General features: G+C 39.5%; 1 protein-coding gene across 2 annotated transcripts in view; it reads left to right on the top strand.

Annotated features, from left to right (window-relative positions):
- Nucleotides 1–16,837, top strand: part of CERS6 (ceramide synthase 6) — a 278,575-nt gene that overhangs the window by 56,212 nt on the left and 205,526 nt on the right. The gene's annotated exons all lie outside the window — the stretch shown is intronic.

The following is a 16,837-nucleotide window of genomic DNA, read 5'->3' on the forward strand; positions in this document are numbered from 1 at the left end:
AAAGAAGAGAAAGAGGAGGAGGGAGGAAAAGATGATAGAGGCAGAGCTGATCCACACAGCCCCAGCAAGGTGTTAATGCTGGAGTTGTGCACTGAAGATGAGGCACTTCCAAATGCTTGGCTTGGGTACTTCTCTGAATCTGAAGTAAAAGAAGTGATGCCGTCTTATAACACTAATAAATGACATTAGGAAGGATGTTTGCAGTTGATAGCTGTCTTTACCCTCCAGAGTGTCCAGCACTGGAGAGCCTAGGTTTCCTTATTTGTGACAGTACAATGGAAGCACTTAAGGTAAAATTGAAATAGCCTTTAGAAACCTTGGAGCCCTAAGAAGCTTCAGTGCACATAATTTTCATGAACTGTAAATGTCAGTTTATGATTTGTTAGGAGCACTATTTGAAAAGTAGTAAAAGCATAGAGATTTTTCTCATCTTCCCAGCTCCTTCAACAAAAGGCCACAGTTTGGAAAATATGTCCTCTTTTATGTTCCTGTTCTGGACAGCGACTGGAGAATAGCTAGAAAATTTTTTGTGAGAATACTGCTTGGAGTTGTCCTTGGTCGTGATTGTTGTAAATGTTTTCTACTCTTTAGTACTGGCAGTAAACACTCAATGGAAGTCTCAAAGCAATAGAAATTTTAATCTCAAATGTTAAGAGCTATGTAATAGGCACAGGTGCCAATGAACTGGGTGGATGAGCAAGTGTTTGAAGTTTCTGATATACCTTGCTGCTTCAGTTAGGGTAGAATATTGGGTTACTCTGTAGAATTATCTTTCAAAGCAGTTGTCAGAACAGCACTTACAATTTCTTCTTTATTATTTTGTTACTTTGCTCTAAGTGTTAACATCTATTGGAAATAGGGAAGTGCCTCCCGCTGCAGTCTGGTAACTTGATCAAAGAGAAGAGGTAGGCATCTGGCAGTTTTTAAGATATCGTTTGGGTTGTCTACATCCTACATTTGAGTGCTTGAATGTGAGTCCTAGCTCTGTGTCTACTACCAAGTTCCTATTTGCTACTAATGCACATCCTGCGAGGCACTAGATGATGGTTCAGGATATAGACCTCTGTTCTCTGTCACCTGTGGAGCACCTGGATTGGATGCCTTGCTTCTGGCTCTGGCCTGGTGCAGCTCCAACTGTTTGAGAACATTTAGGAAGTGAATACGTGATGGAAATTCTGTGTTGCAAGTAAATAAAAATGAGTAAAAGTTTTTTTTTTTAAAGAAATTAGTGAGCTAGTTACCAAGTAGTTTTCTAACCGCTTGAACAGATTAAACTCAGTGATACGTGTTAGTGGGTATGTGGGTAGTTATCATTCCAGCAATGGTAGTAACTGTAATATGCTTTTGATTGCAAATAATCATACCTGATTTGTGCAGGTTAAATGAGAAACGAGTATCTTATGTAACAGGAGACCCTTGGGCAGTGTTCCAGTTTTGCTCAGTAACCTGGTAAAGCAACTGAGATCTAGCTCTTTGTGCTTTTTGGTTTTGACCTGCCATTTTTTGTTATTATTATTTTCATGATACAGTTTTGCAGGGATGGGACTGCTCCCTCCCCTTCCTCCTCTTTCTCCCATATTCTCCTCCCACTCTTTTTCTCCCGTATTATCACAGTAGTGTAGCGCTTTATGTAGCAGGTACAGGTTTAACATTCTGCTAATATTTAGTACTCACTTCCCCAGCCTTTTCAAGCTCATGGTCTCTCAAATCCATTATGGCAACCACTGCTTCTACACTCTGATAGCAAATGGTGAAGAAGAGGCTGGCTGAAGGGTAAGAGTCCTCATACCAGGGAGAAGTTTTGTTTCTTAGTTCCTTTTGCAGCTCCTACTAGACTTTTCCATGGGTGCTAGAGAACACCGAGAACAAACTTTTGCAAAATAAGAATCTAGTTTCCATGGTTTTCTGAAACCAATCAAAATTCCTAATTAGCTGTTTCAAATGAAAGGGATATTCTGTTAGTAAGGAAGAAGGAAAGGTGGAGACCAGTACCGTATACCACAGTGCGATCTATAGGCTTTCAGAACAGAGAGTGAGCAAGCCTGGCCACTGTGTCCAATTGCCTGGCAATGGGCAGAAGGCAAGTAACCTAGTGCTCTTTCTTGGTACTGATCTGTAGAATAAGAACTGTCAGAGAAGTGTGTACACAGCACTGTTATTGAAAGATCTGGAAGGTGGTATGGCGTTTCAATAAAACATTGGGGAAGACAGTAATTGAGGTGGGTACTGATGTTTTTAGTGCAGGCAGATGGGCAGGCAGTGGTATTCAGTCTGCAATAAACAGAAGCCTTGAGTTTGCATAGCAGGTGTTCTAGCAGAGTACTCACGGGGAATATTCAAAGTGTTTGAAATCCAACGGGCTATTGAAGTTGCTAGATGACTTCGTTAGACAGTAGCAAATGACTCAAAGTTATTGAGTGTGTCCTCTGCCCATGCAAAGCTGCATGTTTTTACTAAGAGTCCCACCTTCTTCAGCGGATGTGCTGGTTATTTCCCCCTCTGTGTTCCGCTCATTCCAGGGCCACCCCGACTGCATTCAAAGATGAAGTTTGAGTTCATATGTGTTCCCAAGATTGGTTGTGTAGAATATGTAGATGGAGGATTTTTCAGTGAACAAGTCATCAAGGACCTTAGGTCACAACTGCAACTTTCTTAATGTGAAGTGATAATATCACGCAGTTTAATGAACTGTGTTGGGCTTAAATGCTGATGATTTATATCAGCTTCATTCTCAGTGATGTTTAATAAACCATACCAAGTTATTTTTGGCACAATTGAGATAGTTTTTTTTTTAATATGCAGAGATTAACGAGAAGAAGTAATTGTGAAAGAAATGAACCTAAGTCTTAGTGCTTTAGAGTTTCTACTGCTGCTCCCTTCAGTGGTCCAATAGGAGCAAAAATAGCAACTTTGGAAGAGGTAGAGTTTAGAAACTCAAACACTATTTCAAAAAAAGGCATTGTATAATGTGAAAGTGCATGTTAAAAACAATGATAATGTCATCATTGGTGTAGCACTCAGGCTTAGGGGGATGATGCTGAATGGTTGGCTAAACAGCATTTTAATGTAGCTCCTGATTGTTGAATTTGATGCCCAAAATAGAAAAGATACTTTTGCTTTTCTTTGACCCAATATGAGATTTTTGTATACTTGTGTATGATATATATATATATGTATGTGTGTGTATGTATGTATGTGTGTGTATGTATATGAGATAAATGTGTATATCTGTTTTTCTAATGATTTATTTTGGCTCAGTTAAATGGCATTATCACACCAAATAAAGTTAATAATAGAATATTAATATTTTACTATGTAATTTGTATGTATACTATATATGTGAACTCTACATGGGTTTGTCTCCGTTTATATAGGTCTTTCATGGCTTGAAAATAAGTTTATAGCTGTTTGGTAATGATATAGAATTGTTTTATGAGAGAAAGTTTGAGTTTGGGTGCTCAGTTGGTAGAGTTAGACAGGCATATGCGCTCATTTATAGGGAAGGATTTTCTTAGAGCACTGCCCACAGTCAGGCTGCTTTGTAGAATTCCTGAACCCTGAAGACTGGTCTGTTCAAGTCCAGACCAGCGCAGAATTCTCAGGCTACAGCACGTACCAAGATCCCCTGCAGGGCTGCAAGAAAACCCAGGTCCCAGCCACAGAGTTGTTGAGTTAGTGGGGCCAAGGCCAGGCTGGAGAATTTGCATTTCTAACAGCTTCTCAGGTGCTGCTGTGGCTATTGCTGCTCTGGAGGCCATGCTTAGAGAGGCACTGGGTTAAATAAAAATGCACCTGAAAATTCTGTGTGTGGGAGTTCACGGGGGTTTTTGTTGAAATCCAGACTCTGGTTCAGTTCACCTGGAGATGGGCGTGAGCTCCTGCATTGCCATGGCTTGGTGTTCTATGAACTACCTTTGAATAATGTGAGCTAATGAATTTCAGGGATGATGAGGCTCATGAGAATTGTAACACCCAGTATGCTATTGGTCCTGGGGGTATTTGAAAACCTGGACCCCTCAGAACGCCATGAAATACTTTAGTTTTACTAAGTGCTAAGTACCTCAAGAGAACAGAGTTGACTTTTGCTTTTCAAAAAAAAAAAGTCTTTTTTTGTTTATGGTTGAACACCCTTTTCATTTACTTATCACATCATAATTACTAACATTTTATGACCCTTCTCTGCAGGTCTTTAAATAAGAACTCATTGAAGTCACTCTGTAAGATTTTGCCCCTCAGGAAAAAATCTCATTGATTGAATTCACTATTGAGCTTTAAATGGAAATGACCTTCACATTCTTTTATTTAATTGAGCTCTGTTGTTTACTGCAGATAGGCTGTTTCTCATAAATGCTCGTATCAAAGAATGTTCAGGGTTTAATGTCTTAGTGTCCCTTCAAGTGCTTTCTGGGGTTGTGATCGTGGAAGGATTACAATAAATCAAGAGAACACTAATCTCCTAAAGAGTGCCATGGATCTGTATCCACTGCCTGGATTATGCACGGCTCAGTAAGAGTGAACTGTCCTGCAGGAAGAAAGACATGCTTCCTTATGAAAAGGAAATGGTATACTTATTCTGTTTTCTCCCACTCTTGTCAATAAGGCATGTTTTGATTTTGCTGGCTTCAACGTTTGCTCATTGAGACCTTTTATTTGAGTCTTGATCCTAATCTTGGGAGTCTTCATTGCCTTTGACGTTTAAGTTTACAGGCACTGAAGAGCATTCTTAGACAATTGTAAGTAGTTTTTAAGCCAACTTACAACAAGGTAAAAATCTCAGTGCATAGAAGTTCATCGTTAGCTCTTTATCCCTTAGTATGGCACTTTCACACAAACCAGCCTTTGCCTGCTTCTGTTCTCAGAATCTCACACCAGTATCTCATTTAATTCTTTCAAAAGCTGTATAGTTTAGGTGACATGGTTATGTCCAAGGAAAACTGAAGGAGGTGAAGCAACTAATATCTTCCAGCTAGTAAGTGGTCAGATCAAAATTTGAATTTAGGATGGCGTCTCCAGATGTTTGGCTTCTTTTGATGTAGTCGGAGATCTGGATAAGAATAACTGATTCTATGGACTGTGCATCCTGTGTCAAGCTCAACAACAACAGCTTTGGAAGATGAGACAGTAAGAATGTGTGCCATGGCTCTCTTTAGGTTCTTATCCAGCTTCCAATAATCAACTCTGTGTCCTCTGCTACAAATCATGTGTGGAGACATGCACCCATGTCTCAAGAGCATCCCGGGGGTCCAGTTGTGGGATTCCTTCCCACCCTTCACTCTGAACTCAATAGAGTGAAGGCCCTGAGGGGTTATGAAGATCCAAAAGTCACTGAGGATTTGCTTTGTCTTGACTTCGTGTTCAGGTCATTACTTTTTTTTTTTTTTTTGAAACACAGTAAGAAAGGTCCTTCATCCACTGATCCACTCCCCAAGTGGCTGTAAGGCCAGAGCTGAGTTGATTCAAAGTCAGGCCTGCCAGATCTCCCATGCGGGTGCAGGATCCCAAGGCTGTTCCCCAGAGTTCCCTTGTCAGCATACTCACCAGGAAGGGAAAAGCCTCTGGAGCCCAGGCATGCCCTGGCCCAGCTTACCCCATGTTCATGATGGCTGGAGCCAGGGCCCCAAGTATGAAGTCCAACCCAGCCCGGAACCTCCCAGCAGCCAACAGGCTGCTGAAAGTTCTCTTACCTAGAACCACAGATCGTACCTTCTTGGTGTCATCCACTACACCGTGAGTCAACTTTCTTAAATATTCTGCATTTCTTCTATGAAGGAAGCTGCCTTCTGTCTCATTTTGGTTCAGTTATCCCCGATTGTGAAACAGGGGCATGGTGGTGGTACTAGGCTGTCAGATTCTTCTGCAGATGGGGAGGGAATGTTAGTGGACTGACAGATCATGAGTTTTAATGCAGATGCCTATGAAATGCTCAGGAATTGCCAACTCTGGTTTTTGAAATTTTGTACAGTTTTTGTTACTAGCAATTCGGCATAAGAACGAAGGGCACTGTCTTCACTAAGCTCTATACCCAAGAAGAGTCTTTAGTGGCAGAGCAGGAGTGAAACTGTGCATGTCCATTGATGAGACTACTTTGTGATGTGTAATCCTCATGGTGTTGAGATCTAGGCCGAAAGAAGTGTGCAGATGTGGGAGCAAATGTCAGCTAACTGTCATATGTTGGGAGAGCTGAGGCCTTGGGGAAGAATGACAAAGGTCTACGCTGGCATGCACCTCATCCCCTTAGTCTGTACTTAAAATCGTGAAGACATAGACTCTTCTTAATCTGTAAAAACAGTAGTGATAATGTCTTCCTGCTTGGCCATTGGAGGCATTTTGACACTTGACTGAGTTAAAACATGAAAATTTTCATGGGGCTGGAGTTGTGGCATAGTGGGTCAAGCTATTACCCTCTGATGCTGACATTCGGTACAAATCCTGGCTGTTCCACTTCTGACCCAACTCTCTGCTAAAGCACCTGGGAAAGTGGCAGAAGATTGCCATGTTCCCACAGGGGAGACCTGGGCCAAGCTCCTTGTTTCAGCCATCTGGGGGAGTGGACTAGTAGATGGGATGTCTCTCTCTGGCTCTTCTTCTCCCTTTCAGATAAATCAGCCACTCTTAAAGAAAGCAAGCCTTGGTGGGTTATAAGGCACCTGGCAAAAAGTATAAGAGAATTAAAGGATTACTGTGTTATGGAAAGGCTGGAATTCCAGACCTCAAGCTTTTCTTCAGGACCAATTGTGAAATTTCACTACAAAGGCTGCAGTGACAAGACTCTGAGATCATTTCCCACAGGGTTCGCAGGCCTGTCCCTTGAAATTCTGCTGCAGCTGCTCATCTGGAGAGGAGTGGGAAGGAATGCCTGAGCCCTGACATGGAGTGATGACAAGCACAGGAAGGCATCTGTGTGAGTGCCGAGGGGATGGCTAAAGGAGCATGGAGGCACCCTGACAAGCTCTTGATTTGTGTGACATGTCAGACTCCAGGACTCTTTGCTGGAAGCAGTAGCTAGAGATGGGGTTGCCAAAATTGCAGTCAATGAGTACAGAGGCGTAGCTGACAGTGACAAATTCTGTGACAGAGTAATTTTATCTCTCAAGGAGTGGTCCAGATAGTATCATCCTCAAAGTGTGCAGATGGGCAGATCAAAATTACAGCCTAATTAATGCATATGCACTACTCCCAGAAAAGTCCTTGATAGTTATTGTAATTTTATAAGCATCTCAATCCTATAAGAACATCAGCTAACTTGTAGTGTTAATGTCTTATAGGCAAAAGTATGTCTTATATAAATACACATTATGCAGTACATATTCTTTAATATATATGTACTGGGCCCAGTGCAGTAGCCTAATGGCTAAACTCCTCTCCTTGAACGTGCCAGGATCCCATGTGGGTGCCGGTTCTAATCCCAGTGGCCCTGCTTCCTATCCAGCTCCCTGCTCGAGACCTGGGAAAGCAGTTGAGGATGGCCCCAAATCTTGGGACTCTGCAGTTGCGTGGGAGACCTGAGAGACTCCTGACTCCTGGCTTCGGATCGGCTCAGTTAGGGCTGATGTGATTCAATGGACGGAAGATCTTTCTCTCTGCCTCTCCTCCTCTCTGTATATTTGACTTTGCAATAAAAATAAATATATCTTTAAAAATGTATATGTAAGATGTATGACAGAGTGTTATATAATATACATTGATAGTAAAGAGATGACTGTGGTAAAGCAAATGAATACATTTATTATGTTTGTTACATCATGAGTTATACATTTCTTTACTCTTATCGCAAGAATAACTCAAGCATCAGCATGCATCCCGTATACGGTGCAATATCATTACCTACAGTCTTCATGTTGTATATGAAATCTCTAGTTTTATTCATACATATTTGTTGATTATTCTTCTGATAAATATCAGTGACTTTAATATCTGATTTTATGCAATGCACAGGGGCCCAATCTTGTTGTTAAGATAGTGTCATTATTGACAATTTATGAACTTCATCCTCTAAAAATTTTATTCTGTATTTATTGAATAGTTGAGATGGATTTATGGTAAAATATCTAAAGGCTGGCTACATTTATTTTTCTAGATTCCTGAAAATCTGTAGGGAGAAGCAGTTTTGATCTTGAAGTTAACATTGGCTTTCCATGGTTTCCGCTAAAGATGTATGACATGTGATAGATTTTCAGTCTCTAATTTGCCTCTCAAGGGAAGTTGTTATCAATATACTGACTGATTTCTTTAGCAGTGGTATTGAAGATTTTGTGATAGTTTTCGGAAAGCTTCCTGAGAACATTCAAAAACAATCATTACCACAGAAAAGACTTTGCAAATGACTGTTAAAGTAATCTTTGTCCGAGAGTGTTTTCTATTTCCTTAAAGTTTACAAGAAAATTTAAAAATATGGAAAAAATGAAAACATAAAGTCAGAAAAGAAAAAAATTGGGTGGCAGGAGGTTCTAGGGTTGTTCATTCCTGGAGAGAGAAGTGACTTGGTGTTTGCAAACCTTGCAGGTAGTCAAGAATTGTAGTGTCTCAGCACGGCAAGAAAAGAGGAAGTGGCATTACATTTCAGAACAAAGAGTGATATAGAAAACTATTTTGAGTCTAGAAAAACCAAAATTGGGAATTTTTTTTTTAATCTCAAAATAATTGTAGAGTCACAGAAAATTGCAATGAAATGCATAAACTGGTTACCTGATCATTCAAGGGAAATTTTTGAGGAATCTAAAGAAAAATCAGGCTTGGAGAAAAGAGACCAGAGCAAGTACACAATGTGCTATTAAATTTTGTGGCCGTTTGACAAATTTATGTCCTCATGGGCTTTTCCCATGATGGGTTTCCCATGACAGGGTGTCAACTGGGGGATACACACACACACACACACACACACACACACACACACACACACACACACAGTAAGCATATATCTATGTCTCTTGTAACCAAGATTTTTGTGAGAAGAATGTTTATTGAATATTTTGCCAATATTGAGCTATGTGATGTAGGGTTTTCATTCATTGTGTCAATGCACACAATTGTCAAAATGTATTTGTTGTTCCTATTCTATAAAGGCAGTTACCGGAGCATAGAGATATTCAACGGTTTTCCAGTGCTTCAAGCTCAGGGTAGTGCATCTGAGACTCGAGATGTGTCTAAAGGGATTGTCTTTTCACTGTGTCTGCCTGCACACCATGCTGTCTGCCACTCCCCCCGCCCTTTGGATCTGTGGTCCTCTCTGAGTACTCGGAAGAGGACTGGGGTTTAGGAAGAGTTCCCAGCATGAGATATTTCATTGTATAGATGAAGAAATAGAAGAGTTCTCTGGTTTCTTTGCGCAGAGGCAGAAGCAATTTTTTTTCCCTGATGGCATTTCACATGCTCCTGGTGTATTCTTGGAATAATTTCACTGAGTTGAATAGTTTCGTAGCTTGTGCCACTCCATTGACTTGAATGCCATCTTTTATTCTACCTGGTAAGGCAGTGAGCTGACATTTACTTTTATTCCAGTTAATGTTCTATGTGGACTGAGCTGGACCACAGCTGTGTCTGAGCCTCAACATTGGACTTCTGTGTCATTGAGATTTTGCTTGGAATAATAGCTGTCATGTTCATCTCTATTTTTTGAAAAATATTCATTTTATTTTGGGTGATAATGAAATGTTACAGCAACCACATACTGCCATTACCTGGCAATAAACATGATTAACCTTTTAGTATATTTTTCATTTCTTTTGTATGTCACAAGTAGTTTATTACCTCTGAGCAATTTTGCGTGTAAATAAGTATACTTTGAGCACATTTAAATGTCATTTACTTTTAACATAAAGAGTAGAAACTTAAAAACAGTTGTATGTAGGCTGCTTCTTGCAATGGGCTTTATCTATTTTACCTTTTATTAATTGACTGTGATTTCAAAGGGCTTGAAGTTACTTTTGTATTTTCAAATATATATTTTTTTTCTTATGCTCTGTTCATTTCTGAAGATTTAAGTTTCTGTCTGGTTTTGCCATCTTTCAAGCTAGAGAACTTCCTTTAGCATCATTTTTAAAATGATTCAGTTGGGAGGAACATAGAGAAGAGAGAGGGAAATGTACCTACCAGTTTACAGCCAGCTGAGACCCTACTGGAGCTGTACCTTAAGCCTGGAGTGCAGCCCAACGTTCCTTGTGGTTGGCAAGAACTCCATCACTTGAACTAACACCCCTGCTTCCTTGGGTCTGCATTAGCAAGCAGTTGGAATCAGAGCTAGTGCCTAGAGGCTAAGTACCTGTCCCTTTCTTTATTATGTTTGCACTGAAGTTTCAGGGCTGCAGGTCCTTCTATTCTTCCTTTCACCTCCTTTCTTTTTGGAATGATTTTGCTGGATTTGGAATTTTGAGTGGATGTGGTTTAGTTTGTTTGTTTTGCTTATGCTTTTGCTGCCAGCAATGTAAAGAGGTTATTGCACTGTTGCCGAACCTTCATACGTTTTGATGAGAGCATTTCATAAATTTTGATGATAACATTTCACAGATTTGAAATTAATTTTTTTTCTGTATGGTACCATGCTATTTTTGTGTGGTGACTTCCAGTATTTTCTCTTTACCTGTGGCCTCATCTGTTTATGAACTGTTGAAGTCTTTCTGATTTCATATTTGCTTGTTTGGGGTTCTTAAGCTGCTCAAGTCTGTATGTTTATATCTTTTATCAGATTTGAGAAGTTGTAAATTGTTACTTCTCCTAAGATTTTATTTTTCCCCATTCTGATTGTCTTTTCTGTGACTCATGTATTGTTAGATTAAAATTGTTTTACAGCGTCTCAAAAGTCAGGTTATTTTTCTGTTCTTTCTCTGTGTTTCAGATTGCGTGGTTCATTCATTGCATTTTCTTTTTTTCCCCATGTCTTTCCCATGCTTTCCCTGCTGTTCATCAGCATGGTTTACATCTATTTGTGTAAGACTCTGGGTTCCTTTTTCTTTTTCACTTTGAAAAAAGTTCGTGTTTTGGTTATTTGGCAGTTTACTTTGCCTCAAATTGTAGCCTTTTTTGCCTGCGGTGGCTTCAGTCTTGGATCAGTCCTCAAAACTTTAGTTCCTAGCTGTGCTCAGTTTATCTTGCACATTTATGGTTCAGAAGTCAGCCAGAATCTTGCTGGATCTGCACACAAAATTAGAGTTTCTTCCCTGGGCTTTTCCCTTCCCTACTTCTTTAGTCATTCTCTGATTTTCCCAGGCTCCTTCTCTTGGCTTCCACAATGAGAAAGAGAATGTGTTTTTCTAAAGGAGTTTTACCTGCTGTTTTAATTGTATCTGACATCAGGGCAGTGCTGCAAAATAAACATACCAACAGATAAGGAGCTTGTTTCTTGTTCATTAGTTGCCTCAACTTCTGGCTCCCCTCCAAAGTCTATTTGTTTTTTTTTTTTTCAATCTCCAGAGCTCTTAGTAAGTGTTTTATTTATTTTGTTTAGTTGAGGAGTGCTGGTGGCATTAGCATGTTGCATGGTTTTTAAAGATGAAAACGTGTGTTTGGCAAGATTTCATTCTTCTACATCAGAAGCAGAACTCTCCTGGCAGTTATGTTTTAGTTGATGTCTTTACTAAGGTGGTTGTACATGCACAGACAGCTGTCAGGAATTTACTAAACATTTTATCTGATTTTTCCCTGATGATAATGTTTGAAACTCCGTAGTGTGAAATCACAACCCAGAGAGTGATACAGTGTACTTATCTCTTATACAGTTCCCATTTCGTTTGTACTTATTTGTGCACTTATGTGGGTTATTCAATTCTAAATAATTTTCACACAAATGTAGGTTTGTGTAGCTGCATTCACAGACTTACTATACTTTGGAAAGTGCAGAAATTGAGACAGAAAGGACTTGGGGCAGGGGACATTATGCATTATTGGGTAAAGCTGCCACCTGTGATATGGCATTCCCTATGGCAGGTTCATGTCCCAACTGTTCCACTTTTGATCCAGCTGTTTGCTAATGGCCAATCAGTAGATCAGTATCCTGCTGAAGGTCATGGTTCCTGCCTTCTGCCTGGCCCAGTCCTGACCATCTGAGAAGTAAACCCATGAATGGAAGATCTGTCTGTCTTTTTGTCTTCTCCCTCTGTAATTTTTACTTTCAAGTAAATAAATGAGTCTTTATAAAAATGGACTCAAAGTCTCTGGCCATGCTCCTCACTGAAAAGGATTAAATATTTTAAAATATTTAGAAAATGGAATTTACCTTCCATTTAGATTTTTAAAATTATTTGCTCTTCCAGATTGTAGACTTCTTTGAGTACAAGGGTCACTTCATGTTTTGCTTGCACCTCTTAAACACAATACTGCCCAGTTCTCTGTGCAGACGTTTAACTCAAATTTAAGATACAAATAAATAGAATTGAAAAGTAAAAGCATCTTAGGTGTTTTTTTGCTTTTTAAACTGAGGCTAGTAATTTTCAATGCTTAGATCATAACTACATTTTTAAAATATGGACATGAAAAATTTTCATACCTGTTTGTTCTTTTGAATACAATGCTGCTTCCTTTGATTTTTAAAAATCAATTTTAAATGGACATTTCCTGGTAGAAGTGATTATCAAAGCTGGAGAGTGCATATTTCCTTTTAACTATAGTGTTTGTAGGTGAGAGAATAGTATATTTGTGGAGACAGAGAAAGGGAAAAGGAGAGAGAAAGAGAAAGGAAGATGGCTTTTGTGAACTTATTTCTGTTAGAACCAGAATATTATAAAACACAAAATCCAGCTTTTCTCTAATGGAGTGTGGCAGTAGTTGATGAAATTGCATCAGTTGGGTCCCAGGTATTTTCCATGTAATATACTGTTTGAAAAAATGATGCTGGCGTTGAGTCATATATTATTCAGAAAATAAGCACAAACAAAATACCTGTATTTTCATGCAATTAAGAATACTTACTAGAAAAATAAGAATGATATGCTTTTCTTCTTCCAGTTAGGATTTGTCATTAATTTCCTGCCTGTTGAATATATGTTTCTGAATCCTGGAAATTGACTTTCTGTACTGCATAAATTGAAAAGAGAATACCTGGAGAGGTGTTGCCGATGCCTGTAGCAATGTTTTGTGTGGGCAACTTTGATATCATGGCAACAATTTAGATTAAAATGCATACCTTTTGATATTGGAATGGTCAGTCACCTAGTGATTCTCAAATAACCCTGAGAAAATGTGGATGTTCCAGGAAATTAAGGCTCATAACTTCTTTGGAAAAGATAGCAAAAGTACTATTTTAGATAAATTCTTTCTTATTCTTTACATCCACTCACTCATCCATCCATCCCTTGTGTCCATCCATGTATCCATTTGTCCATCCAGAATTCATTGAATGCCTACAGTGTGCCAAAGATGTACATAAAATCATGTATAGCTTAGTAACTCTTCAGAGGATTAGCGAAGTTCTATCTATTAGGCATGTTTGTCATGGATCAATTGAATTGTAAGAAGCTTCAACTTTGAACTGGGTTAGTTTCTAGTAAATGAGTCATTCCTCACATTTTATACACATTCCTGGAAAATCTTCAGATGTTCAAACATCATCAGTGAATCAGAATGTGGTGCTGATGATGCTGTGCTGCCTGGAAGAGAACAATCTCCTGCCTCACCTTCGCTGCAGACAGAAGCTGCTCTCTGCTGTGCCCTCTCCTTATCATGCCCCCTCATCCGGCAGTGAGAAGATTAGAGGAGGCAGTCTGCTGGCCTCTGCACATGTACACTTCCTCCAAGGCCTGGTCCTGCACTCAGAGCATCCCAACTTGTGTGGGAAGAACACATGTTGGTACTGACTACCCTGAGGAAAGCGTGCACCATGAAGAGCTATCAAAACGGATTGGGGAGCTATAATGGTTAGGACCCCGAGACAAAGCCAGGTGTGAATAAACCTGAATCCCAACTGCTTTGTTGGTATGGTCTCATTGTGATCCAGGGCTTGACAGTAAGGGTAGCCATTCTACATTGTGCAAATTGGACCTGCTTTTATTTATTTATTTTAAAACTTAAAACAAAGTATCAGTCAGGAACCATTTTGTTCATGAATGCAGTGCTATTAACAAGCATACTGGCATGACCGGGACATTGAGGGCACACGTTTGGAGGTGGGAGTTGGCTGTTATTCAAGTCTACTCAGCTCTGTTTTCTCTTTTGCCTGCTGTGATTTTCTTCATATCCCCTCCCCTTTCCTCTCTTCCCCTCTCTACACCCCTCCTTCCGTTTTTCTGCTCAGTGTTTTCAGAACTGTTTGAACACACAGGGCTTGGCAGAGCGTAACTGAAACCAGTGAGTTTCTGGGCCCAGGAAAGTCATGGTGTGTTAATGAAAGAATCTGAAATCCCTATGTGGCTTATGTCAAAGATTTTAGACATAGAGATCATGTGATAGTATCTTTCCACATAAATTCATTTGTATAGACATATGCATATCCATATGGGATTACTGTGATTTCCTACATATGAGAAGATGGAGGAGTAGAGAATTAATTCTTTTAAAATATATATTTAAGATTTATTTTAATTTTTGTTGGAAAGTTAGACATACAGAGAAGAGAGACAGTGAGAAATATCTTCCATCCACTGGCTCACTCCCCAAGTAGCCACAATGGTCAGTGCTGAGCCGATCTGAAGCCAGGAGCCAGGAGCTTCATCCAGGTGAATAGGAAGGCATGAGTGCTCAGGCTCTCTTCTGCTGCTTTTCCTAGGTGCATTAACAGGGGCTGGATTAGAAGTGAATCAGCAGCTTAATCCGAATGTTGGCCCTGAGCATTGTTTTAAAAAAACTCTTCACAAAACATGAGGTTTAGTTGATAGTTCCTGTGATCAAAAGTTGGCAAGTTTGCAGATTGACATTTTTTTTTTAAGATTTCAATGCTTTTCTTTTTGTGATTTAAGTTCTGAAAATGTGGTTTGAGCTTAAAAAGAAGGATTTGGAGGTATTAGCTCTGTTTTTTTTTGTAATGCTTTGATAAGTGGCTGGAGCATGAGAACAGAGGTGAGGAAGTTACTCATAAAGAGATTCTGTTGAGTAACTTTCTGAATTCCCTTACTGCTGATCCGCAGTTGTGGGGCACCAGACAAGGCCAGCTTGGGAACGCTCTAGTCCATTAACTTTTCAGCAGCTTTCAATACCATGGCAGCAATAGTGAAAATATGCTTGCTGAAACTGATCAGTTGACCACATTTCGTGATTCTGTCCTGTGCATGACCCAGCATTGTCATTGGGGTATACCAGGATATAATCATAATTGAACATTTCACTATTTAGAAAAAGTTTGCATCAGATCAGGTTGCCATAAGGAGTATGATAACAAAATTCAAAAGGGAATTTTAACATAATATGTCCCAAAGTTGTGAAAGTGGGGATGTTAGGAAAGAGCTGGGAGAAAGTCAATTTGGAAGGAAACCAATTGGAAGAGTTGATTTTTTCCTTCACATCAGACTAATAGTCCCCATTTATCTTAGTTTTTACTTCTGCTGAATCTCATCTACGCCTCACTATACCTTATGGTGAGAAGAAAGATCACCTCAAATCAGGAAACTGTCAAGGAAACTCCTTCTAGATGCCTTCTTGTGCTCATGCCCATCAAATTCCATTTTCCCCCCAGGATAACTGTAACCAGAGCAACAGCTCCATGACTGTTGTTGATCGTGAACACTCAGGATCATTAGAGAAAGGTTATACTTTTGATCAAGAAGGTTGGGGCACAGATTGGGACTCAGAGACATTTAAGTAAGAGAATTGTGAATGTGTTTAGCCTAGTGACTGGGGTGCCTGTGTCCCAAGGCAGAATGTCTGGGTTTGATAACCGGTACCAGCTCCTGATTTAAATTTTCTGCTGATGCAGTGTGTGCAAGGCAACAGGGGTGTTTCCTGTAATTAGGTTTCTGCCGCTCGTGTGAGAGACCTGGAATGAGTTATCAGCTGCTGGCTTTGGCTTTGACTGAAGCCTGGTCCTGACCATGGTGGGCATTTTGTAAGTGAACCAGCAGGTGAATGCTCTAATTCTCTGTTTCTCAAATAGGCAGGTAAGCCTTAAAAAAAGAATTGAGAATGTGGAAGGTTTGGAGATATTCCAGTGTGATTTACTGATTAGAAGAGAGTGAATGTTCTTTCTGCCCAACTTTGTCCCGGAGAGCCCATAGAATAGGTGTTACATCACATTTTCTTTGTAAATAGGTTTCTGTATGTGCAGTATTACATTTTTCTTTGAAATGAATTGCTTCACTTCTGCTTGAAGTAGGAGGCAGTGTGGTATTGGTACTATGAATGTAAACTTCATTAATTCTGCTTACAAAAAAGCTTTGTATGTCTACTGTACTTTAATCACATTGGCTGTTATGTTACTAAGTTTAATCAAAAATTTACCTGTGATCTGTTTTGTGTATTTACTGGTTGTTACATCTGGCCAATACTGGATTAACTTGGGTAATGCTTTCATACAATATTAAGTTTCTTTGTGTTAATAGGAAATGGCAAATGTTACTTCTGAAAATGAGTATTTGCAGAACTTCTTTTTCTTGAACATTTTGTCTAAAACAACTTTGAAGTTGTAAATACTTTTTCTTTTTATTGCACTGTAGCTTGAGACCCCACACATTCCACCTATACTCCTTCAGAGATTCATTCACAGATCAAATAAGACCAAAACTGAGGCTCAGTCTCTCCATTGTTCTCGATATAGACATTGACTTAAGATAGAAACATCCTACTCGTGCCTATAAACACTCTAGACTTAAAAAAAATCTTTTTATTTGTTTCCTTTTAATTGGAAATTCAGATATACAGAGAGGAGGAGGGACAGAGAGAAGATCTTTGGGAGTTGATCACTCCGCAAGTGGCTGCAATG

Source organism: Ochotona curzoniae, unplaced genomic scaffold (genome assembly GCF_017591425.1).
Source record: "Ochotona curzoniae isolate NIBS_2020 unplaced genomic scaffold, NIBS_Ocur_1.0 contig_2210, whole genome shotgun sequence".
NCBI classification, from domain to species: domain Eukaryota; kingdom Metazoa; phylum Chordata; class Mammalia; order Lagomorpha; family Ochotonidae; genus Ochotona; species Ochotona curzoniae.